Source organism: Pogona vitticeps, chromosome 2 (genome assembly GCF_051106095.1).
Source record: "Pogona vitticeps strain Pit_001003342236 chromosome 2, PviZW2.1, whole genome shotgun sequence".
In the NCBI taxonomy this organism is placed as follows: domain Eukaryota; kingdom Metazoa; phylum Chordata; class Lepidosauria; order Squamata; family Agamidae; genus Pogona; species Pogona vitticeps.
This window is the reverse complement of record NC_135784.1, coordinates 46,202,161-46,227,631: the sequence shown is the minus strand read 5'-3', so window position 1 is coordinate 46,227,631 and position 25,471 is coordinate 46,202,161. Positions and strand designations below refer to the sequence as shown.

Below are 25,471 nucleotides of genomic sequence, written 5' to 3'. Positions count from 1 at the left end.
CTGTGATGCTTTGGATCTTGCCTGTCCTGATTGTCGGGTTGATACTGTGAGCGTGTTATGTCAGTATTTGTACACTTCATTTAGGCTTTTTGGCACCCAGAAAAATACCTTAGCAGATTTATCTTTATGCATGTACTTCTTTATTACTCTTTCTTTATTTGTATTAGAATGCTATACTATTAAAAATTATAGATGTATATGAAATATAGGTAAAATTAAAAGCAAATTAAAATGGTAAGATAATTAGACTTTTTTTGACAAGAAGCAGGCTATCTCAATAGTGTTATCTCGCATGCACATAAATGCATGCACATATTTGCATGCACATAAATGCTGCATTGATTGAATTTTTCCACATAGAAAATTTGTTCTGTATCCAAGTAGTCTCATTTTACTTGATCTTCCTGCTTTCATCTTCTTACTTTGTTTTGGAGTCGGATTATCGCTGTTAAGCGAGGCACCACTGTATTTAGAATAATAACCTGTTAGATTAGTAAAACAGTTACATCTGAACTGATTTTATTTTAATAGGTTAATCACTCATATTTGGAGAATTACTTAAATCATTTTATTTAACTAAAGCAATAACATTATATAGCATACAAATTCTTGTATTTGCTATAAACAGCAATGTTTATTAACTGGTTAAATAAAATATCCTTTTAAAAAGCAAATTATCTTCCAAACAGTCTTCAAACCTAGCATTTAAGGTACAGTAGGAAAGCCCCCCCCCCCATCTGAGGAATCAGAATCTGCTGATTCACTTATCTGCTGCCTGAAAATATTAACTCTCCCCTATGTATATATATGTATTTCCATGATGTATTTACTAAAACGGGCAATTAGAGGGATCTAGAGATCATGCAATGTATAGCGTTCACTACATCCACATTTTTCGGCATTTGCAAGGAGGCTTAGAACCGACCTCCCACAGATACTGTGGAGCTACTGTAATGTGTTCATTGTTTGCACATAGATTTGCAGAAAAAAATGCTACAGAAATATTTTCCTGAACTTTGTTTATTTTGTACCATTTTCACTGTGAAAAAAAGCATGTTATCTTCAATTGGATAACTTGGATTAATTGAAGTAGTTTACCAAAAATGAAAATATTGCATGAATATACAGCCTTATGCTAATTAACTAAGATCTATTTCATGCTGAATGACCTTTGAACTATAATGTATCTTAAACAGAAAGCTATCCTTAGCTAGATTTTTCCTCCAAAAGCATTTCATTAAAATAAATTTAATTTAAATTTTTAAAAAATCCAATTTAAACTTTAAAAATCTTATTTAAAAAATTATAATCATTGATTTTAATCCACCCTGATCCTACAGCTTTGGGGCTTTCCATTAAGCAACGAGGCAACATCCTCTTTCTCATTAATTGCCAGACACGAGCCTTCTTCTTAAGTCATTTGGAACGTAGAAGGATGGGATCAAGGCAAGAATTAAACTACACAGTTCCTGACTGGGAAAGAGAGCATGGAGGGAAGAATGAAACAATTTGGAGCATTTCCTGCCCATGGGAGGTTGAACCATAGTTGATAGCACTTAATTTCACTATCCTATCTCAAGTCAGAGCTCTTCATTCCCCCCATTTTTATGTTTTTTTTTCCACCATTAAAGCACATGCATATACATACAAAGAGAAATACATACAAATAGAAATACTTTAGAATGTTCAGTTATAAATTGAATCAGAATAATTGGCTTGAAGTGAATTGGTTGTGATTTGTAAGACAGATAATTCAGGAGCAATGAAAATTTATGGTATTAGAAGATCCATATTTACAATTCATTAAAAATGAATAGAAATAATAGTTTACCTGAGGAAAGTCGAACAAGGAAGCCTTTAGCCATAGTAGTATTTCACATTTACGTGTATACTTGCAATTACTTTCATTTACTGATGTGAGACTAGAGGCACAATGTATGACATGGCCAAGTCTTGAAAATATTTTCAGGTAAAGCTTAGCAGCTTTTGAGGGTTCGTTCAAACGTACCCAGCGAAATAAACTGCATGGAGGTTAGTTTATCTACCAAAGAAACATGAAGGACTAAGTCAACCCTGATGGGATCTCTGGTTCCAGCCAATCAAGGTATTTAAAAACTGATGCTTAGGCTCCTAAGCCATCCCCTGAAGCTTTCCTTGCTGCATAAGATATGACGAAATCTCCAGTCCTGCAAAGAGATATTAAATTGGATACTCTTTCACCCTGCTTTGATAAGGTACATTGCAGAGAGATGCAGGAAAATGGAAAGCTGCTGTGGAAAAAAAGTGTTTGAATCTACCCTAAAAACAGTTAAGATAGGAGGATTTTCAATACTGGTAGCAATAACTTCATTGGTGTGCTACTGAAAATGTAACTCTTATTTCGTTGTTCCTACATATTTGCGAATAAAGTGTTTGCTATAACACTGTAAGCGCTGGCCTACCAATATCTTTATCATGCAAGGTCTATGGATTTTCTTCATACTACAGGCATGATATGTAATAACTCATGTTGCTGTTTCTCCATACATAATATGGAACATTTCCATGAGTGTATCACACATTCATAATGATATAAAAACCCTCCACACAACATAGAACAACATCTTGATAGACATTTTGCTCACCTTGTTATTGCTCATAAACACCCAAACATTTTACTTAAAGCTGAACAGTGTAAATACAAAAAGTTCATGTTTTATTAACAAATAACAACTGATCGTGGCAATTAGTTAAAATTAATACAATTTCCAGCTGCTAAAGAGGACTGCAAGATTGAAATGTACCTGGTATGTTTACTGGAAGACACATAGAAATTTTGTCTCATTTATTTATTAGAGAAGTACACAGTTCTCAGAGTTAGACACATTGCGACTTCCTGCCAGAATATAGCCCTAGTCATTGTGACCTCACAATTGTGATCTATCCGTTTAGCTTTGTAGAGGGGTTATCTGCCCACTCCATGAGTGTGAGAGGAGGCTGCTGCATACTCTCCCTGAGAGTATTCCTCTCTGTCTTTAAACTCTAGTTTACTGTTTATTATTCTAGTTGAAGGTCTCTGCCACCTAGTGACTGATATTGGTACTGAATGCTTGAAACACATCAGCACTTTAGCATTAAATATAGCTACCAGGAGACCACAGCTGTGATACAAGGATATCTGCAAGCGGGATCTGAAGGCCTTAGGAATGGACTTCAACAGATGGGAAACCTTGACATCTGAGCATTCAGCCTGGAGGCAGGTGGTACAGCATGGCCTCTCCCAATTTGAAGAGACACTTGTTCAGCAGGATGAGGCAAAGAGGCAGTCCCCAAACCAGCAAAATCAGGAAGCTGGACACGGGACAGATTGTATTTGTCTTCAGTGTGGAAGGGATTGTCACTCTTGAATTGGCCTTCTCAGCCACACTAGACACTGTTCCAAGCCCTCCATACAGAGCACGTTATCATAGTCTCGAGAGACTGAAGGATGTCTAACCTAATAGCTACCGGATTAAACATGATACATACCATTTTAGTCCCCTTGGTGTGCATGTCAATTTCCCAGGCATCCAGTTCATGATCCCCATTGAATAAGGGGGGATTTGTTGAGACAGCGCCTCCAAAGGTTCCATTGATCTAATGGATCTACTTATGATTTACTAATGGATTTCAGCTTTTCAGTCTAAATATATTGCATTAAAGTTCTCTGGGAATACTCCATAAGTCTAGAGATAAAAAGAAAAAAATGTAACAGTAGTTCAGTATGTTTTTAATGTCTTAGACGGAAAAAATTCTGGATAGCTAATGCTGCATCAATGTCCTTTGGCAGCAGGAAGGCATTAGTTGAGCCAGCCCAGGAGTCCTTTCATATGGTGGAACCTCTCCACTGGTGACCTTCCTAATACAGATATCTAAAGGTGATTTGTCTTTTATTCCTCATGTCATCCTATAGGGATCTGTTTGATTAATCTTCTTGTTTTAGAAGTACAAAATTACATTGCACCAAACGATAGGCTGAGTTATGTCATCATGTTACTCAGCTCTACCTTTTTGCCTAACCTTTGCTGTAGACTTTCCAGTCAAAGCACTTAACATACGTTCTACATTTTATAAAGTAGCATACAGCTAAGCCTCAGAATATTTCTTCTACTTGGACTAGCACTCATCATTAGATGGCATGTAAGCTTTTTAACGCAGTCCTGCTTTCTTTGTTTAATGATCCTCCCATCCACACATATTCACAATTGACCCTTGCTATGTGGTTAGTCCCCTGCTATGTTTGGGTATTTTAATGAAGTTAGGGATAAAAATATTGAATCAAAATCCATAACACAGAGAAACAGGGATACCGTAGCTGTTTTTCCATTGTCAGGGTTTATCTTTCCCATAAAGTTAATCAAAACTAAAATAACAATGGAGAAACTTAACTTTTCGTCTCCCCTAGACTTCGAGAGAGAGAGAGAGAGAGAGAGAGAGAGAGATGGTGGCGCTACAGGGTTAAACCACAGAAGCCTCTGTGCTTGCAAGGTCAGAAGACTAGCAGTTGTAAGATCGAATCCACGCGATGGAGTGAACTCCCGTCGCTTGTCTCAGCTTCTGCCAACCTAGCAGTTCAAAAGCATGTAAAAATGCAAGTAGATAAATAGGTACCACCTCGGTGGGAAGGTAATGGCATTCTGTGTCTAGTCGCGCTGGCTACGTGACCACAGAAACTGTCTTCAGACAGATGCTGACTCTACGGCTTGGAAACGAGGATGAGCACCGTGCCCTAGAGTCAGACACAACTGGACTAAATGTCAAAGGGAACCTTTACCTAGACTTTTTGAAGTTGCATTATTGTCTGATAGACTACTGCTCAAATTCACTCTGTGGGTTAGTGCCCTTTTCACTTATAGAACCTCTTCCACTCGTGGAAAATCTTTTTCAAACTTAACAGTAGAATTATGCAGGCGAAATGTGATCTCATATCCAGAGATTTTTGCAAGAAGTTCTGGAACAGTGCTTGTCCATTTTCTTATGATCATGATTCTTTGTATCCAGATATTTGTTTAAAATATTGAATTTCCTCCCTTTCCCAATTCTGCTACTAACTTTCACTGTTCTTGTTCACTGTATTTTTTATTGAAACAAATAAATTCCATAAAACATTTTCTGCATGAGCAGCGTGCAGGAACAGGAGCTCCACAATAATAGGAACAGTGATGATAATACAGACAAAATCATTTTGTATTAAATATATTGATACATTTATTTAGTTCTACTGTAAAATTGAGCATTGTGTTAATGTTTTTTATATGAATCATGCTGCCGGATAGAATGACTAATTTGTTTTAGTATATGCATAAATAGCTAGCAATTTTCAATAGTACAAACTAAAGAAAATGATGCTATGAAATTGTCTGTAATATAAAGAGTGATGGAGGCAAGTTTATTATTGGTTGAGTGCTAAGATGTTACTGAACTGACCATCATGTATTTGAACTTTTGAACTGCTAGTTGTTTGCGTGATTCATTGATTTTGATATCTTCTTGTGCTAACTTGTTTTTTTATTCATTTATTTATTCATCAATCCAAACATGCCTTTATCTGTAGCTGGAAATAGTACAGAGAGATCTCAATTTCTTGAAGATCGTGTTCTTTATAATGATCTGAAGCTAGCCTTTAGCAAAACTCTGTGCCCAAGCAGTGTGTAAATATCACAACAAACAAATAAGTTACCTTCAAAACAAACAAACAAACAATGAAGGAATATTCAGTCCAAATGCTAAAAATTAGTTGTACATGGGTTAAGAATACAAATGTGTTCTATCTTCTTGCTTTTTTTTTCTGTTCAGACATACAGTATGCCTTTATGCCATTGCTTTACTACCAGTCCCAGTGTATTTTATCTTCTTGCTGTCTGGCATATGGGGAACGTCACCAAACCCTTTTGTCAGTTTCTTTTCCAAAGAAAGTCTGCTTTGTCTCTCATTGCTGGTGACTGATGCTGACTGGTAATGCTGCAAAATACTTTAAACGACCTGACCTCATGTCATGTTTTCCTGGCAGTATAGCTACTTCAGGCACCCAGCCTAGTTTGGAGAAAAAGTGGAAACTCACTACCCTCTTACAAGACCCCCCCCTCCCCAAACAACTCGGAATATGTAGATTTGATACGCCACATGCTAATCTCTTAGGCTGCAATCTTGTGCCCTGTCCGATTGATTTCCTGCTCTTTCAGGATTTCCAGAACTTAAGTGCTGTCTGTGCATAAGTGTGACTGATGTGTGTGGAACATAACTCTCATGTAACAAGGCACAGGTTTGCAGCCTTCATGTGGAGAGAATCTGCTCCCCCCCCCCAATCCTGGCAACCTCTTTTGTAAGTGACACTGGGTTTTTCTAAATATTGTTACAAAATGCATGTCTTTTGGGCCATTGAATGAATGGAGTATGTTTGTCTGAGGGAGCTCCTTGCTTGGTCAACACTTAGTACTGCTTCTGATTAAATAATTTGACACTTGTCTTTTCAGTTTCGAATAAAAATGCTTTTAGTATGTGAAGATAGTAAACTTGCATGTGCTTGCCCGATGCATCTAGTTAAAATAAAGCTGTTCGGCGGATATGCTTGGACTTTTACTAGCACACTTGCTGTTAGCACTTTGGGAGGAAAAAACTCCATTGTTAAACTGCTTTTAATGTTCATATCCTGCTAATAATTCTGTAGGGGCTCTCAAAAATACTGGTTGTATATCATAATAATTATGTTGGCATGCCTCTAACCAGGCTGCTTAAAGTTCTCCCCTACCTTCTTTAAAAAGACACAGAGAGAAAAGCCTTGCAGATAAAAGTTTGGAGGCTGCAAACGCTTGTTTCTTCTTTACCTTCCCCACTCCCTGGTTTTTTGTTTTTATTAAAGAAGGCCTGTTCAAACTAGAGAATAGAACTAGTGGGAAAGGCTAAAAACAGGACGGACAGCAACACTATTAGCTGAAAGAGGGGGGAAATTCCATTTCATTGCAACGATGTTATTGTTTACTTTACCATACACATCCTAATATGGTTACCTCCCTGTCAAGGCAGCCGAGCCAGGGGCTGAGGGGCCCCCTCAGGGAGAAGCTTCTCACTGCTTCGTAGACAATAAGAAACAAACGGCACAACTCCACAAAAGGCTTCCCGGAAAATAAGTGTCAAGTAAATCTTAAAAGAACTCTGCCTCCTGACACTCAGCTCCGTGTATGCAAACCTGCTTTATGCCATGCTGCCCAAGCTGAGAGACATCTGTTTTGGAATATAAGTCACTCCGGGTATTTCCTTTTCCCATTTTTGGTTTTCTTGGTTCTAAATTTATTTATTTTTATGAAGGTTACGGATTAGTTCCTTCACATCTATCTTTACATGCGTCCTCCATGAGCACTGTTTGCCGGAACCTTTTACTAGGAACGTGAGAAGGTAAGGATGTTGATTTAGTCTGGGACGTTTGTCACTCAGACTCATGTTCCTCCCTGGCACAGACAATGCTTTAAAACAACAGCAAGCCCACAGTTTATCTTGCTCGAGGTAACTCAGACCTTCATCCAAGCGAACGGTTCTGTTTTTTCTTGAATCCTCTGCCTGCGTCCTTTAAAATGTCAGTAGTTACAGACGCTGCTGAAACGGAGGTACACTCACTCCTGTGTAAACAGTGCCACAGATGCAAATGCTTTCCTGTGACCAATTGTCAGCTAGATCAGCTTTTTAGAGGCTTTACTGTTATTTCTTCATCCTCATCTTCTTCTTCTTCACTCGTGCTTTCTCTGAACACTCTTGTCTTTTCCAAAATCTTCAGTCTTGAGGTTTGCCAGTTACTGTCTGCAGGACCAGAACAAAGGTAGGTTGTTAAACTCTCTGCTCCGGGGGAGGGACAAGTTATTTTTGGAGGATTGTCTTCCCAGTGCATGACTGGCTGACCTAAAAGCGCGCGCGTGGGGGGGGGGAGGAGTGGGATCCTCCATACAGTGTAAGAGGACGCGTGCACTGTGGTAGCTTTTAGCAGTGGAGTTGATTTCTGTGCAGCTGAAAGAGAAAAATGACTGTTAAAAACAAATCTTTTTTTTTAAAAGGACAAAGATGAATAGTGGCCCAGCAAAACCACGCTGACAATTGCTGTAATATTTTAATACATGCACTTTATTTCATTTATAGTGCAGAAGATGGGATTTTGTAAAACAGATTTGCCTCCTCTTTGGAGACATGATTTATAGAATTCTAATTCTGAGCTTTCCTGTGAATGAATAGGTGGTAGTGTATTTTTCACTGATCAGTTAGAATGTTTTAAATGGCAAGCTTTTGATACACTTAGTTTTACTAGTGATTTTAAAGTAATTGTTGCATTTTGTTATCTTGTTCACTTCAACAGGATATTTTCTTCAGAAGAAATTCTTTTTAACTTCAATATAAGTAAATGTAGAAATGAGATCTTTCACACGGGCATAGTATTAACTACAGTCTTCATGTTCTCTGTTGTACAGCAGTGAAATCTAGTGACCTGTCAATTTTTATGTTGGAAATTACAGTGGACAGTATCACAACTAAGTATAAGCCCAAATATAATCTTACAAATAAATACTAAGTTATATAGAACCTAAGTTTGAGGAATGTCTATTTTTCAGTATGAATATTCAGTGGGAGAAAGTACAGCAGCATGCTTGCACAGGTAAAGCAAAGTAATTCTTGAGGAGAATGCTGTAGTATATTACAGTAATTCAATTCTTAAGGTATAATGATCCAAAGGTCAATCACTTTTGAGTCTCACAGATTTCATTGGGAGAATTAAGCATGTGCTAGAATCCTTCCCATTGAAATCAATAACATTTTAAAGTGCTTAATTGTGGCTGGATTGCTCTTCTGTTTATTTCAAACATTGTTTCTCTGTTATTACTAAAATGAATGAGTATAAAATTCTCTGTTGTAAGGGTTGTATGTGTTCCTTACATGTATATTTTTTTACATCTATAGACAGATAATAAATATTCTGTATCTTATTTTTAAATAAATTACCAACTAAAACAATTATTGTATTAAAATATTTGGGGGCCAGAAGAATACTGGAAATGATGACATTTAAAATAATCACACCATATACATAAGTAGTGCTTATACCATCATTGTTTACAAAAATGTAGAATTGTTCTTGTAAAAATGTGTATATTGTGTATCATTTTGATATTGGGGGATGTAGATGTAGGAGGAATTAGTGCACTTCAATTAGATAAGGAGAAATTCACATTTTACAGGGATTTATGTTAGAACATGGAATGGCGGGTGGCTTGTTTCCTCATTATGAATACTCTCTGCACATAATGAGGTTCATCATTAGTTGATGGAGTGAATTTGCCCTAGCTCTACCTTGAAAGGCGCATAATTTACATACTACTTCAGAGCTTAGGCTTTAATGGATTCCTCGATGAATAAAATGAAAAGCTACTTTCTTTAAATTTTTGAACACTGTTTTGATAATATCATTTTAATAAGACATTCAGTTTGCTTGTTAAGTATTTTTGAAAGTGTATTCTCAGTTTTACCAGAAAATGCATATTTTAATGCTCAAAGTGGGACAGGGATAGTCCAGTGACATAGATGTAAACATAAGGGGGGTTGGTTGCATTTTCTTTAACACGGCTGATCCCTTTGGCACTGCCGCTTTGCAATTATGTCCGTGTGTGGTTACAATTGTTATACAGACAAGCTGCCAAAAAGCTTGCTTTTAATATTTTAATTTTCTGCTGCAAGCTTCTTGATTCATCGTTTTGCGCTGGGCGTAAGAATGAGTCCTGTACTTTACTGTACTGTATGTGTTTTAGCAGTGATGGAGCTATGGAGAAACATTACCTGCTCTTTAGGCTGATATGGACAGAATCACTAGCCCCACCTTTTTATTTATTTCAGTGAGAAGAACACAGGCAAAACAAAAATAAAACTGGTAGAGTTGCCCTTCGGAAAGCTGCTGTGGATGTATGATTAGATTAAAGGATATTTCATTGTAGGCTGCCTGTTATGTTATATCATCAACTGCCTGGAATAGACAGGGGAGAGTCTTGAAAGAACTCTTTTCCACAACTCTCCTTCGAATTCCTAATCTTTTAGCTGTATATTGTGAACTGTACAGAAGTGCAGCACAGAACACACTGTACAGCAACTTTTGTGAGTTTTCTTACGGTATGCAACAACTTCTAAGGTACATTGGGTAGTACCTGTGCATTGACACTATTAGCAGTTCATGCTCAAAGGCCAAAAAAAAAGGGGGGGGGTTTGCCACCATTATTTTGAGTAGAGCAAAGTAAACGCTAGAAGTTCAGTTTTGATAAAATGTTTTTCTACTTTAAAATGATGAGCCTACATTAATATGAATAGGATAATTTATGTTATTTTGTCTTTCTTTTTTTAAATGTCATTTCCCTCAGCTGCAGACCTGTCTGCTTGAAAATCTTCTCTGTGTTCTAAAACATATATTTGTTTAGGGAGTTTTCACTGAAGTGTACATGACAATTACAGCTGTTCATTAACAAAATTGGGTATTTGTTTTAAACTTTAACCAATCACTTTGATATGCTAATTATGGTGTAATTTAATTTGAGCCCTGTAATGATGATGCCGTTATTATGGACATAAATGATGCAGTTAAACTGAGAGTAATCTCATTTGCATACTGTACATGCCAGTAAATTAAGCCCTTTCTTCGTCTGCCTCAGCTTTAATTTTCCACTTCTTTTCACACAGCGCCTTTTCAGCCACTCTCTTACAAGCCCACTTTGTAATAGTCCTGATGACTGTTTGATGTGGAGAGTTGGTGCACCACAATAATGCAAGACACAAGATGTAACATTTAAAGGATTCATTATCTTACTGAGTGTTCCTTTAAGAAGCTGGGATTAACAGGGAGTGGAAGTATCTTTTCAATGTTCAGCATTTCAGGGCTCCAGACAAACAGCATGCAGGCTTTTGGTACCCTTCCCATCTTAAAAAGCACACACATGTACAATACATAGGTTTTGCTATGCTGCTCCTACAGTGAACTTGTATTTGTCACTTACTGTAATGTCTCCATACAATGGGGTAGTAGGTTGTAAAAGCTTCCAAATACACTGGCTGTAAGGCTAGTAAGGTAATGGACAATCTTTAAAATAGTGTATCATCTTCAAAATGACACCCTGGTCACTTTTGGATTGGTATACATATCATCACTTTCATGTTAGTTAAGCCCTGCATTTTATTTTTTTCTAATTTTAATTCTTGTTGATGCATTACTGGTATAAATCTGATTTGAAATGATATTTTTCAATTAGATTTAAGTATTCTCCACTCTTCTGTATATTAGCACCTGTGTGTCATAAATGTAAGTGCAACCCCCCCCCCCCCAATATATCAGCCAAGTATTTATTTATTTTTAAATTCTCATTCTCCTCTACTGGCATGTAGAGCAGTTTGCCTGGGTGCAGTGCTCCTACCTTGGCTTTAGTATAAATGGGCTAAAATACATTCCTGAAAATGCATTAAGGGGACTCCTGAAGAGTAAAGCAATTTGATTACTCTGTCATATTTTTCATTTACTTACTTCCTTGGTAGAATTGTTATATTGTTAACTGTCCATGAAAGGCAACATCCCCTCCCCCAAGGCACTTGTACATTGTGAGAGACTTTCGTTAGCAGAAGATTATTATTAGGCTTTTGGAAATCTTGTCTTGAGCAACATCCCATGACCAAAAATAGTTCTGTGCTGTTGCCTGTAAACATTCACATTAGTCATTTCCTGGGTGAATAGTATTAAAAGGTTGAGCAATACCAGGCTGTTGCCTACCTCCTCCACCCTTCTAATAGTACACAGTAAACAAAAAGGAAATTCTGTGTTTGGTTTATCAGCCGTCCATATTTAATAATGCTTGTCTGCACAACAGTTGAATGGAAAGCAGCCTTCTTGGGCCTGAAGTCAGATACAATGATTTTCTCTTCCTCTTTGAGCCCATCAGATATTTACCACATATCTTCATAATAGCCTAATGATACTGGATACTAGCAAAATTTCTTCTTATGCTTAGAACTAGTACCATCATATTTTCACAGGTGACCTCTATACTCCTTAAGTACATAATCACGTTCCTGTTCACCAAGAACAGTGTTTATCTTGTCAAATGGTAAGGAACAAGCAAGGAACAAAGGTACGGTCCTCCCCTCTTCTGGACTGTCCAATGCCTGGTATGCAGTGGCATGCTGCCTCTGAATCTCAGGATTCCATATGGCTGTTGCAATATATAAATAACCACTGATGACCCTCTATGCTGTTGCCTAAATCTCTTGTAAAGCCATCATAACTATGGCCTATCATTGTTTTACACATTTCTTACTAATGTAACATGTAACATTAGCTTTTTTTTCATACAGAATAGCAGAAATCCAGTAATAATTTGCAACTAGACTGCAGAAGAATTGATGCTTTTGAATTGTGGTGCTGGAGGAGACTCTTGAGGAGGCTCTGGACTGCAAGGAGAACAAACCACTTTCCTAACATCAGGGTCTTTTCCAGGGAGTCTTCTCTTCTCATGAGATGGCCAGAGTACTGGAGGCTCGGCTTAAGGATCTGTCCTTCCAATGAACACTCAGGGTTGATTTCCTTTAGAATGGATAGGTTTGTTCTCCTTGCAGTCCAGGGGACTCTCAAGAGTCTCCTCTAGCAACACAGTTCAAAAGCATCAATTCTTCGGTGGTCAGCCTTCTTTATGGTCCAGCTCTCACTTCTGTACATCACTACAGGAAAAACCATAGCTTTGACTATGCGGACTTTTGTTGGCAACGTGATGTCTCTGCTTTTTAAGATGCTATCTAAATTTGTCATCACTTTCCTCCCAAGAAGCAAGTGTCTTTTCATTTCATAGCTGCTGTCACCATCTGCAGTGATCATGGAGCCACCGAAAGTAAAATCTGTCACTGCCTCCATATCTTCTCCTTCTATTTGCCAGGAGGTGATGGCACCAGTGGCCATGATCTTAGTTTTTTTTTTATGTTGAGCTTCAGACCATTTTTTTCACTCTCCTCTTTCACCCTCATTAAGAGGTTTTTCAAGTCCTCCTCACTTTCTGCCATCAGAGTGGTATCATCTGCATATCTGAGGTTGTTGATGTTTCTTCCAGCAATCTTAATTCTGGTCTGGGATTCCTCCAGTCCGGCCTTTCACATGATGTATTCTGCATATAAGTTAAATGACCCGGAGGACAATATACAGCCTTGTCGTACTCCTTTCCCAGTTTTGAACCAATCAGTTGTTCCATATCTAGTTCTAACTATTGCTTCCTGTCCCACGTATAGGCTTCTCAGGAGAGATAGATAAGGTGATCAGGCACTCCCATTTCTTTAAGGACTTGCCATAGTTAGCTGTGGTCCACACAGTCAAGGGCTTTTGCATAGTCAATGTTAGCCATGCTTTATAAGGCCTACTTTACTTCACTCTCCAGGATGTCTGGGTCAAGGTCAGCAACCACACTATCTGGGTTGTCCGAGATATCCAAATCTTTCTGGTATAATTCCTCTGTGTATTCTTTCCCCCTCTTCTTGATATCTTCTGCTTCTGTTAGGTCCCTCCCATTTTTGTCCTTTATCATCTCCATCTTTGCAGAAAATGTTCCTCTAATATCTCCAATTTTCCTGAACAGATCTCTGGTTTTTCCTTTTCTATTATTTTCCTCTATTTCTTTGCATTGTTCATTTAAGAACGCCCTCTTGTCTCTCCTTGCTATTCCTTGGAAGTCTGCATTCAATTTTCTGTAACTTTCCCTATCTCCCTTGCATTTTGTTTCCCTTCTAAACTATTTGTAAGGCCTCGTTGGACAGTCACTTTGCTTTCTTGCATTTTTTTTCTTTGGGATGTTTTTTATTGCTGTCTCCTATACAATGTTACAAGCCTCTATCCAAAGTTCTTCAGGTCTCTGAACTAATGGAGACAAAATGCTTAAAGTCTAGCCCCCCTTTGATTTAAAGCCCTTTTCTTCATTTAGTCTTTTGATCAAATGTTTAGAAAGAACTATAACTTAAGGGGGGGGGATCTTTTAAGAACATTCTCATCTTCAGTTTCCATAGAATTAAAAAAAAACCAATACTGTATATGTCTAAGGGTTCATTTGGCTGTTGTCAAACAAATGTCAAAGCAAAAAGTCAAAACAGGTTTGGCCTTATGATGAATGTCACAGAGCATGAATTCTGTCCACCCAGTCCACTTCATGAACTTTATCTGAGTTGAAGAACAACACATGTAAAAGTAGCATAGTATCAAGAAACTATACAAACAAAATCTTCTGATTTTCAGCAGGTTTAAAAACCTTCCTCATGCCATGCAGCTTCCTTTTATTTTTGCACGGGAAAATATGTATGCCATGTAGTATTGAAAAGAACAGTACAGCTAGATACTTTGGAATGAAAGTGGGCAGCATGTAGTCCATGTGCTTTATGTGGTCACCTCACTAATTTTTATACCCCACCAAAATTCAGTGCAGTTCCCTAAAACCTCTGTTCAGAAAAACAGTTAAGAGCTACTTCTTTTTGCTTTGTTTATATTTCTGCTATATTTAATACATTTAAACAACAACATCAATCACAGAACTGCAACATTTTGACATAATATGGTTGTGGTAGAATACAGTGCACCAGGATGTGATGCAGCTCATTGTGTGTTCTGTCGGGGTTTCAGCTCTAAAACTTTAGAAGTTTCGCATATTTTGTTTGAATAAATACATATATTGGTAGCATATATTATCACAATTAGACAACTGAAGGTATCTTTTCCCCTTAAATCACTGGTTCTTAACCCTGAGTAACCCAGGTATTCTTATACTGCAACTCCTAGAAACCTCGACTAGTACAGCTGGTGGTAAAGACTTCCAGGAATTGCAGTCCTGGAATGCCAAGGATTGAAACCACGGCCTCAGTTGATCATGCCTATTATTCTGTGCTGGTCCTGACTTCTGGAATGCTCACCAAGAATGTCTAATACCAGCCCTCTTACATTGTACTTATGGAGACTAAATGTACATACTCATAGCTGTGTATATTTCTTCTGCCCTTAGTTAGGTCGTATAAACATCCTTACAAAAGAACCAAATAAACTTTGAGCCCACAGTCAAGCACAATTGACACATCTCTACTCTTTCATTTTTAACAGTTATCTAGTTTCCATCTTGTTCTTATCTATGCTTTTTAATATCTGTGTGAAATTTCGGCATTGTCCAGATATTTAAACTGTGGTGTTAGCAACATGTTTTTCACATGTTTTGCATCTATTTTTCTCCTTAAAATTCTAGAAAGCACCAGAACAATTGAACCGGTATTTTGGTGGGATGGCTAAGAGTGAACAAGCTTACTCCAGACAAAGACAGTGTAATATGTTTAGGGAAAGTAGTTCATTTTACTAGACAAATGCAGTGAATTCTAGATGGGTTTGAACTCCCTCTGAAAGACCAAATATTTGGATTTAACACTTCTCTAGAAGCTAAAGGATATTTTGGTCCTTGGGAGCTGGTGCACTTCTTTTGAGAAAGGCAAGTGTAAATAAAAAAGTACTCTGATGGCATTCTATAAATAAAGGTTGATCCAGCTGTTGAACTGTGCATGCAAATAAATTGCATGTAAATTCTGGTGGCAAATTTCTGCTAATTATCGAGGTGCTGGTCACCTTTGTGGGCTGTGCCTCATTGTAACTGTGCACCCAGAACATAACCAGCACCTTGTTAATTAACCATAGTGTCCCACTGCAATTTATGACATTTCACTTGTGGAAGTGTAAATTGCCAGCTGGATTCTGGACATTAGTTATATGAACAGTGGAGTGGCTAAATCAACATTAAAGCTTCCAGTACTATTTAGATTATATCTAAACAAGTACACAGTAAGTACACAGCTGCCATGTAACATGAATATCTTTTTATACTCCTACTGCCCATTATATCTATTTACCTGTGATAGTGTCAGGGCCTGGGCCTTAAAGGAGGAGGACCAGGCAAGTCAGAGTTCACACTGCTATTCCACCCCAGACACTAAATCAAAGTTGTGTTGCTAAGCCTTAAGGTGATGCTGAAAGAACTGCAGAAACATCAGATAGTAGGTAGGAGACCGCGAAAAATAACTCCTGAAGACTGGGACCCATGTGTTAGACTGGGCAGTCATGAGCATTTTCTGCTGGGTTTGAGGAAATGAATATCTGCCATACAACCCTTGTGGACAAAACTTGTAGAAATAAGAACTACCAGCATTGACGCCAGAGAATTGTGTCTTTAAGCAGAAGTGGGAAAGCATGTGACCTGTGAGGAGGGGAATGGACCTTGCAAATATCATATAAGGAAAAGTTAAAATGATGCATCAAAATATGCAGAGTATCATTTGGGAGGATAAGCCAATATCTTAGGCATTTGGCAGGATTAAATCATTCCCACCATGTTACATTTTGACATCCTAGATGGATATTAAAAAGTGTCTGGTGTCATAGAATTCATGTCAGAGGGTCAACTGCATGTGATGAAATAAAAAGAACCATTATTACTTCACATCGGAGCATCTGAGAGAATTGTCACTACTTAGAATGTAAAAGTGAGCATTTGAAACAGACGTTTGTGAAGTTCAGATTTGTGAACACGTATACAAGAATGAGCTGGTCGTGGCATGAAAATATGCTCTATGACAATTGTTGTATTTAGCCCACATTGAGATGCTTGACAATGTTTTGTATGCAAATTCCAATGATTTGTGGGAACTAGCTCAAGTATTTATTAAAACAAAATAAAAAAGACCACAGAATTATGACTGTTTAAAGTGTTGCAGAATTTTTTAGTTTTAAATAGCTTGGGGCTAAATCCATTGTTAGTCTAAAATAGAGAAAAATCTGCTGAATCAAGCACTTTATTGCAGACCCATTGCATCTCAGTGTTCCTCAGTACTCCCTAGGCAGGAGGGGGATCAAAAATTGTCACTACTGTTGAAATGCAGTTTTGCGAGTTGTGGATCTAGCTGTCAAAATCATCGTATTGCGAAAATCGGTCCCCCCAAAAAAACCATATTGGGAAGCACAGACCGAAACATTGTATAGCGAAAATTGCCTATAGGAAACACTCTTTTGTGAAGCGCTATAGCGATCGCAAAAACTCGTCATGCGGATTCATCGTTTTGCGAGGTAATTGTCTAGCGGGGCACCACTGTACTTTGAAGAGGAGGTATAGGAAATGCATATCAGAATGGTAGATGACACAAAATTGGGTGGAACAGCTAATACCCTAGAAGACAAACAAAATTCAAAACTATTTTCGCATGTTCAAGCACTGGGATGAAAGTAACATAACAGGAATAAGTATTACACTTAGGGAAAAAAATGGACAGTTATAAGATGGAGGATACTTGGCTCAGTGATATTACAAGTGAGAAGGATCTTGGAATTGTGGACCACATGCTAAATATGAGCCAACAGTACAATTTGGCTGCAAAAAAGGGCAAATGCTATTTTAGACTGTGTTAACAGAAGTATAGTATCCAAAGTACTAGTTTTCCTCTAGTATCAGTTCTATTAAGTAGTAGTTCCCCTCTGTTTGTCAGTGATTAGACCTCAACCCGGGTACTGTGCCTAGTTCTGTACATGGCGGTTTAAGATGAATGATGACAAACTGGAACAAGTTTGGAGGACAGCAGCAAAGACTGGTGGGGAGCTGGAAATGAGCCCTGTGGTAAAGACTGAAAGAACTGAGCATGCTTAGCTTTGCAAAAAGAAGATTGAGAATTGATATGGTAGCACTCTTCAAATACTTGAAAGATTGTCGTACAGAGGAGGTGCAGGATGTGTTCTTGCTCATTTCAGAGTGCAGGGCGTGTAATAACGAGCTCAAGTTACCGGAAGCCAGATTTCAGTTGAATATCAGTGAAAATGTCCTAACTGTTAGAACAGTATGACAATAGAACCAAAGACCTCAGGAGGTGATGAGTACTCTAATGCTAGAGGCAGTCAAGAGAAACTTAGGCAATCATCTGTCAGCTATAATTTGATTTGGATTCCTGTATTGAGCAGGAGGGTGTTGGATCAAGTGGCCTTATAGGCCTGTCCCAACTCCATGAATCTATGATTCTATGTACAGTGGTGCCTCGCTTAACGAGCGCCTCGCTGAGCGATTAAATCGCTTAACGAGGGGCTCTGGGCCATCGCTGGAGCATTCGCTCAGCGATCGCCCCTATGGCGTTTTTTCACTTTGCGATATTCGCTAAGCGATTCACTTAGCGAATATCGCATAACGAAGCGGGGGAGAACAGCTGATTGGCGGTTCCAAAATGGCCGCCGGAAGGTCCGCCCCACATTTTCGCACCCTGCCCTCGCTTACCGAGGGCACGAAAATGGCGGCGCTCTGGAAGAACATCGCTTAACGGTGAGTTTTAAAGCCATAGGAACGCATTGCACAAAGTTCAATGCGTTTCTATGGCTTTTTAAATTCCGTTTAGCGATGTTTCGCTATAGCGAAGGTTAATCCGGAACGGATTAACCTCGCTATGCGAGGCACCACTGTACTTACACAATGTTGCATACTATTCCCACATTTGCTTGCTTTTTACAAGGTACATATTTTACATATTGTAGCAATCTATATATATGCCTGGGTTCCATTAGACTACTAAATACTGCAAATACTTAAAAATGAAAAGAAAAAAATTAATTAACTATTCTGGTCACATCCTTTGGGGAGTTTAGTTTTAAAACAGCTGGCCAAAATACAGAAAAGGTCCTCAGTACTGCAGATGTTGCCTGTCCCATTGGACAATTAGAGACCATCCCAACAATGTAACATAATTAGTTAAAAAAAGAAGCAGAGGAGAGAGAGAGAGAGAGAGAGAGAGAGAGAGAAAGACTTCAAGACACAATAAGCAACATTGTCAACTGCATCTTTATCAACTGAATAGTCAACTTATGGCAATAGTGGTTTCTGGTATTGGTACAGTGTGGTATAAGCATCCATACATTGGCTCTGGCACAGAATTAAGTGGTTTACTTCCTGATTCAGCACCATGGTCATAGAATCACACCAAGTCATTAAGAGTATATGTCCAAATAGGTTTTGCTGAATACAGAGCACCTACAACGTAACAGTGGCTTGTTTTACAGCCCCTTGCTTTTACAACTATTTCTGTCCACTTCTTAGAAGAAGATTCCCCACATCCTCAGATACCAGGGTTCTCATGCAGGATTATAAATAGGACAGGCAAATGTGTCTTTGCCCAAGTGCATGAAAATCTGGAATTGATTATAAGTGATTGCTTAAAAAAAAAGGCACCACTTCCCGCCCCTGTTACTTCCCTCCTTTTTAAAGAAAGGCATACTCTTTTTCTTTCTTCTTGTGGGGAAGGTACTTGGTGGGGCAGGGGGGCTTGCGTCGAAGTGGAATGGATAATGCTGCATGCCCATAGTGTTAAAGCTGTTAGTTGCAACTCTCCCATAGTCATTTTCCCAGTCACAGTAACTTTATTCTGCCATTAGCGGTGGTGTCATTCTGCAAAGATTATTTCTAATGGCAGGAATAAAGTAAGAAGAGCCCTTTGAGGAGGAGGAGGCGGCGGCACTGCGCTGAAGCTGCATGTAGTAACGGTAGTGGTAAAGCAGAGACTGATTTGTGTCAGTGATACCCTACTCACAGTAATGCAAACCAGCTAGAATTGCTGATTTCAACCTGCTAGTAGTGTTCTAAACTATGCAGTATACACTAATCTCAAAAGAGGACTGAAACCTCATCCAATGACCCTAGGTAAATAATGGTATGATTCAGGCCGGTGAGGCAGAGCGGACGTTTCCCCTATTCCACATTGACTGAAAAACGCATCCCTCCCTTCCCAACAATCTAGATCCTGCTCTTTGATAGGGGAGAAGTAGAATGTTCCTCTGGATTCCTAGGATGATTGGGTCTGTATTTCATCTCATGTGCATCACATATGCGTATAGGTTCACACCCAGTAATAGTGGATTTGGCGCTCAGGACCAAAAAGGCTTCATATTCTGTGTTGAACTATTCTTCCAAGACAAATAAGGTAAGCTGATAATTTCAAAAACAATCACAGCATATTCAGATGTGTTTCCTGATCGTTGGTCCCTGGATTTAACCCTAAGGCTTAAATTCAGTTGCTAGTTTTATGTAGAGTTGACCGGCTGAATCAGTATTGATTCAGCAGGTGATTCAGTGGGCCTGTTCCAGTGGAATCAGCAATTGAATTTAGACCTAATTTGATCAATGTTATGAACTTCTTGCTATTTTAAGATGTTGCCTTCATAGTGAAATGCAGAAATGTTTCATATGGGATTCTTAAATGTAAAGGTTAAGGTTCCCCTTGACATTTAGTCCAGTCGTGTTTGACTCTGGGGCACAGTGCCATTTCCAATCCATAGAGCCAGTGTTTGTCCAAAGACAGTTTCCGTGGTCATGTGGATTCTTAGGCAAAGTTATATTCGAATTCTTAGTAAATGTTAGGGGCTTTACTGCTAGCCAAACTCTTGACAGAGTTAATCCAACTACACTAATACGGTCAAAATAATTAGAAAACAAAGAGAAGACTATTTAATAGTACTCATGTCAGGCAGAAACAAAAGGAAAAAAAACAATATTGTAGTACCTTAAAGACTAACTTCTATATTTTAATGTGAGCTTTCATTGACAAATCCACTTCTTCAGACAGGAGAGTGGGACTTCATTGCAAATATTTATGCAGTTACACGTGGGGCCACCAACTGATTGTTTCCTGGGCACAAGTGCTTGATGATGTGGCATTTCACACATGGCAACAACTATTAAGACCCTTGTTGAGATTCATTTCCCTTTCCATGAAGCATTGTTCAGTAACCAATGACAACCGTTGGTGACTTTATTAATGGTAGTCAGCGGAATATGATTACAAAGAACAGATGAGCCAAGCTGCGAGTCTGGACTTGGTTTAGTGGGAACTGAGATCCAGTGGGAGCCGTCCAGCACAGAAACAGACAGAATCTGTAAGTAGCAGAATTATTCTTGGCTTCTGGAGGCCATTGAGAGCTTCTGGAGAAGTCAGATTGATTATGCTCTGATGAGTCTAGCATCCAAGGTCTTACATATCTTCTCCAAATATATGCCCATTAATAATCCCCAAACAATGCCCATTAATAATCTCCCAAAAAACACTGGATTTAGAGATCTTTTTTTATGTACTATATTCTCTTTTGAAATTAAACCACCCGAAAAGAGGTTCAGTCAGTTTGAATAGATGTGATCGGAATGGCAATAATCAGATTTCCTTTAACAGGTTCAGAATTTAGCAGCTTATCTCTCTATTTAAAAAGATCTTCAGGAATTTATGTCGGAAGCCAGATGTATGTTGAGGTTATGAGATTTCCCAGACAAGGTTATCATCTATTCAGGGATCCTAGTTGGGATTATAATCAAAATAACCACTTTAACAGGGATGCAGGTACTGGGTTACATAATGCTTAATCATAACTGTTTATGCATAAAGAGTAGAATAATAAAATTGCTCCTCTGGAGAAGTAGTACCTTCTGGTTTCTTGCTGCTGCTTCATCAGGTTACACAGTACCATGGTATTGATCTAACAGCAGCTTGATTTTCATTTGAGTTTGGAGGGGTAATGCTAGCCATACCAATTAAACAATGGCTACTAGCTTTCTTTATCAGATATGACACTTTGGTAACAGTGGACCCTTGCTTGAGTTTTCTTGACATTTCACCATTCACTTGTGTTTTGTGGAGGAGAATTCCTAGACAGCTTGGAAAAGTCATAATTCCAGGTGAACAATAGGAATGGAGAAGTATAGCTATGGCAGCAGTAAGAGATTAAATTGCTTGGATGAGCTGGGACTGAATTTTGGACGTTTTTTTTCTAAGATGTCAATGGAAGAACACTGCAAGAACACTTTTCACATAAAAACAAAATCTTGAAGGTCCTATTAGTGTGTACCCTTCAGAATCCTTGTTAAGATAAGAAAATGCACATTGTTTTTCCTCTGCCAATAACGTTCTTCTGCAACATTTCTCCACCTCTGGAGGGCAACAGAATAAATATTTCCAATTAATAATTCCAGTCTTGTTTGCATTTCAAGTATGTAGCTAACCGGACTTTCTGATATACAATATTGGCAAGGAAGGTTCAGTCTTACAGTTTGAAACTAATTTTTCCCAGCCATCGAATATATTCTCATGGGACCTTTGCCAGATGGTGCTACTTAAGAAGAGGTCCCATCTTTCTCCCAGTGGATGTGTTCCTGAGAAAGCCTTATAACCTACCACTTCACTCAGTACCACTTTACTCAGTGGACTGAAATGCTTAGTTTGGAAGGGTTCAGAGCTTCTCCTAAGGTCTCATGAAGCCTTGTTTCTTCTCTATTATAGCAGATCTGCTGTCATATGGAGATGAGAAGATGCTTTATCAGATTGGCAACATCAGTTTATGATGAAATTCACTGGTAGATTGCTATCTTCCACCACTGAAATGACTTGGTGAAGAAGAGGTGTTATTTAAAGAAGTGTCACTATTAGGAGATGGCACTAGGGGTTTTTGTTTCAATACCATGCATATATATATGGCTGTTGAGTAGATAACATGGCCCAGAGGAAATGATTTCTGCACTGGGCACTGCTGTTCACGTAGGAATTATGTACTTACATATTGCGGAAATAGCAGCTCTGACTGCTTCGTGATGCTCGCTGTGACTATGCCATTCTCTACAGTTCAGAGGTGAACACTGGGAGTCCACCAAAAAGCCATTCCAACACATTGCTGTAGACTGCAGCAGTAGGACCTACTCTAATTGGAAGCAGCACTTTATGGCAAACAGATCACAGCTGAGACCTTTTTCTTTTCATTTTTATAATTCATAGAGAGCTTTATCATTTGGAGCATATACTGAGCCACTGAGCAACCTCCCCCCAGTTAATGGAACCCCAAAGATTTCGGAAGTACACAATATCTGTTCAGATATGATGAGGGTCCAAGTTCCTCTCTAATGAGGATCTTTTCTCCAGGATGTGTATCTTTCCCTTCCATCTGTCTGACCTGTACTATGATGACAAACTGGGGAGTAGAGCTAGTCAGCACATGCCATAGACCCTACATGATGGTTGTATATGATATACTACTTGGGGAAAATAAAAAAAATAAAAATCCTGATGTGACTGCTCATGGAGAATAAAGCACTTATAGCAGAGGTTGATGCATTCTGATAACTATTTTCTGATTTGTATAAATAACATGTTGGGGCACTGGAGTTATTTTAAATCTCGTGGTCAGATTTACAAGCGTAAAAAGAAAATAGAAAGTGATTTTCACGAAAGGAAGTGACAAATCTCGGCTAGCACTTCCCAGCTTGATGCTTTATAGATGATTTGGACTACTGCTCCCATAATCCCTGATCATCAGTCATAAGGGTTATTAGGACTGTTAGGAGTTATAGTCAAAACAAATGGAGGACGACATGTGGGGAAGGTGCCTAAACGAACTGGGCTTTTTATTTTTTGTAAAAATGTTGTTCTTGGTCCTGGCATGATTTTTTTTGAAGTGGCAGTTAGACATTTTAGCTGTAATAGCCTGACAAGTGCTTCTTTCGTCAACGTGGAGTGACTTCTGGGTTCATTCTCTAGTAATAGGTTTTCTAATAATAATGAAGTGTTGTCAAGGCAGGGTTTTCAGGGTTTACAAGGTATAGAGTAGTCAGATGTGGTTTACAGTTCCTTTTTTCTGGTTACTCAAGAACACACAGGCTAGCTCTTTTCTTACAAGGCATAACAGGGACTAGTGCTGGGTAATGCCAAGAAAGAAAGAAAGAAAGAAAGAAAGAAAGAAAGAAAGAAAGAAAGAAAGAAAGAAAGAAAGAAAGAAAGAAAGAAAGAAAGAAAGAAAGAAAGAAATTGTAATCTGTTTATCTATAGAGTCTTCTTCGTCTTTCTGATTCAATATGAGTAGAAAACAATTTTGAGATTTCATTTAGAATGTGTTCCACAGCTTTATCCTTTACTGCTTATTTGCTACCCATCACCAATTATGAGTCATATAGTTTAGTGACAAAGTTTCTCATGTTTATGTCATTTCCCCCCCAGACCCAAATGTTAAGTTATATGTAGCTTTAGTCCCAAACTGACACAGCATGTAAAATCTACATGACAGGTGGGAAATGTGTGTTCCTCCAGATGTTGTTGTACTAGAACTCCACCATCCCTTGCCACTAGCTGAATTAAATACATATTGCAGGCCAACAGTATCTGGAGGGTTCCACATTCCCCACTTTGATCAATATCCAGTAGAAACTATGTAACCCATTCCATATTCAAGTTTGGTTGAATAGGTTCTACAGTGTGGATCCATAAGCTTGGGGTTTCCTGGAAGCTTAGCTAGAAGCTCCTTAAAATAGATTAGTAAGCTGTTACTCAAAACTATAGCTTGTTTGTTGCTTTTTCTCTAATGTGTAACTTCATGGAAAGTGTTAGATATTTCATAACATAGGTACTTAGTTCCTAGCAGTGGTGTGATTTCACGTTTGCCCTTCCTAAGTTGAAAATGTCACTGAAATCCTCTATAACAATGGTCCCCAACCTTGGGCCTCCAGATGTTCTTGGACTTCAACTCCCAGAAATCCTGGCCAGCAGAGGTGGGTGGTGAAGGCTTCTGGGAGTTGCAGTCCAAGAACATCTGGAGGCCCAAGGTTGGGGACCACTGCTAATATTACTAGGTTCCTTAGCAGATATGTGGATGTGGGAAAGGATCCTTAAAGGTAGAAATTTGCAAAACGAGACATAAAATGAGAGAAGCATACTGTAGTATTGTTTTGACTTAAGCAGTTTACAACAACAAAAACAATCTTAAAACTGCAGAGTTGGAAGGGATCCATTGAGTCCAGCCCTTGTCAAGGAGGCACGGTGAGGAAAAACTCCCAATCTGTGGCTCCACAGCCTTAACCACCGAGCTATTCAGCAATGTAGGACAGGATACAACAGACTGGGAATCCCTTTCAGAAACTTTGCAAACTTATTTTAATAGAGACAAAACATTTCTGTAATATGGTAAAAGTAATACAGCAGATGCAAGGTTTGCACAGAATTAGTTTTGGCACAGTGGCCATTCATTCTGATTTCTTAAGTGTTCATCTGTACTATGTAGCTCTGTGTATTTCCCCAGCACATCACTATTTGGGAGCACATATTTGATCTGTCTATTGTTTTTGTTTTCTCTTGTTTTGGCATTGACTTATTTTCTACTCTCAAATAGTCAGGAAATGTTTGAAATATTTTTATGAACCTCTGCGACTTATTTCTTTACTTCCATGTGACATAAAAGGGACAGGAAAAATTAAAAATTAGAGATGAGCACAAATCTCATTTTGGAAGTTCGTACCGGTTCCCGTCCACCACCATGGCCAATAACCCACTCACCAGCCAAGGTGTCATTCTCTTTTCCTCCTCTTTGGCTGTCCCCAGCAGGAGCACAGATTTGCCTGTCCTG

General features: G+C 38.6%; 1 protein-coding gene across 24 annotated transcripts in view; it reads left to right on the top strand.

Annotated features, from left to right (window-relative positions):
• Nucleotides 1-25,471, top strand: part of FOXP1 (forkhead box P1) — a 689,964-nt gene that overhangs the window by 346,318 nt on the left and 318,175 nt on the right. For 6 of the 24 annotated variants that reach the window (XM_078385125.1, XM_078385119.1, XM_078385123.1 and 3 more), the window contains exon 1: nt 442-7,410. The exons of 12 other annotated variants lie outside the window; for them this stretch is intronic. The gene's annotated coding sequence lies outside the window, so the exon portion shown is untranslated. Of the gene's footprint in view, nt 1-441; nt 7,829-25,471 lie in introns of those variants that run through there. 6 more of the 24 variants (XM_078385120.1, XM_078385124.1, XM_078385118.1 and 3 more) reach the window with 2 other exon arrangements.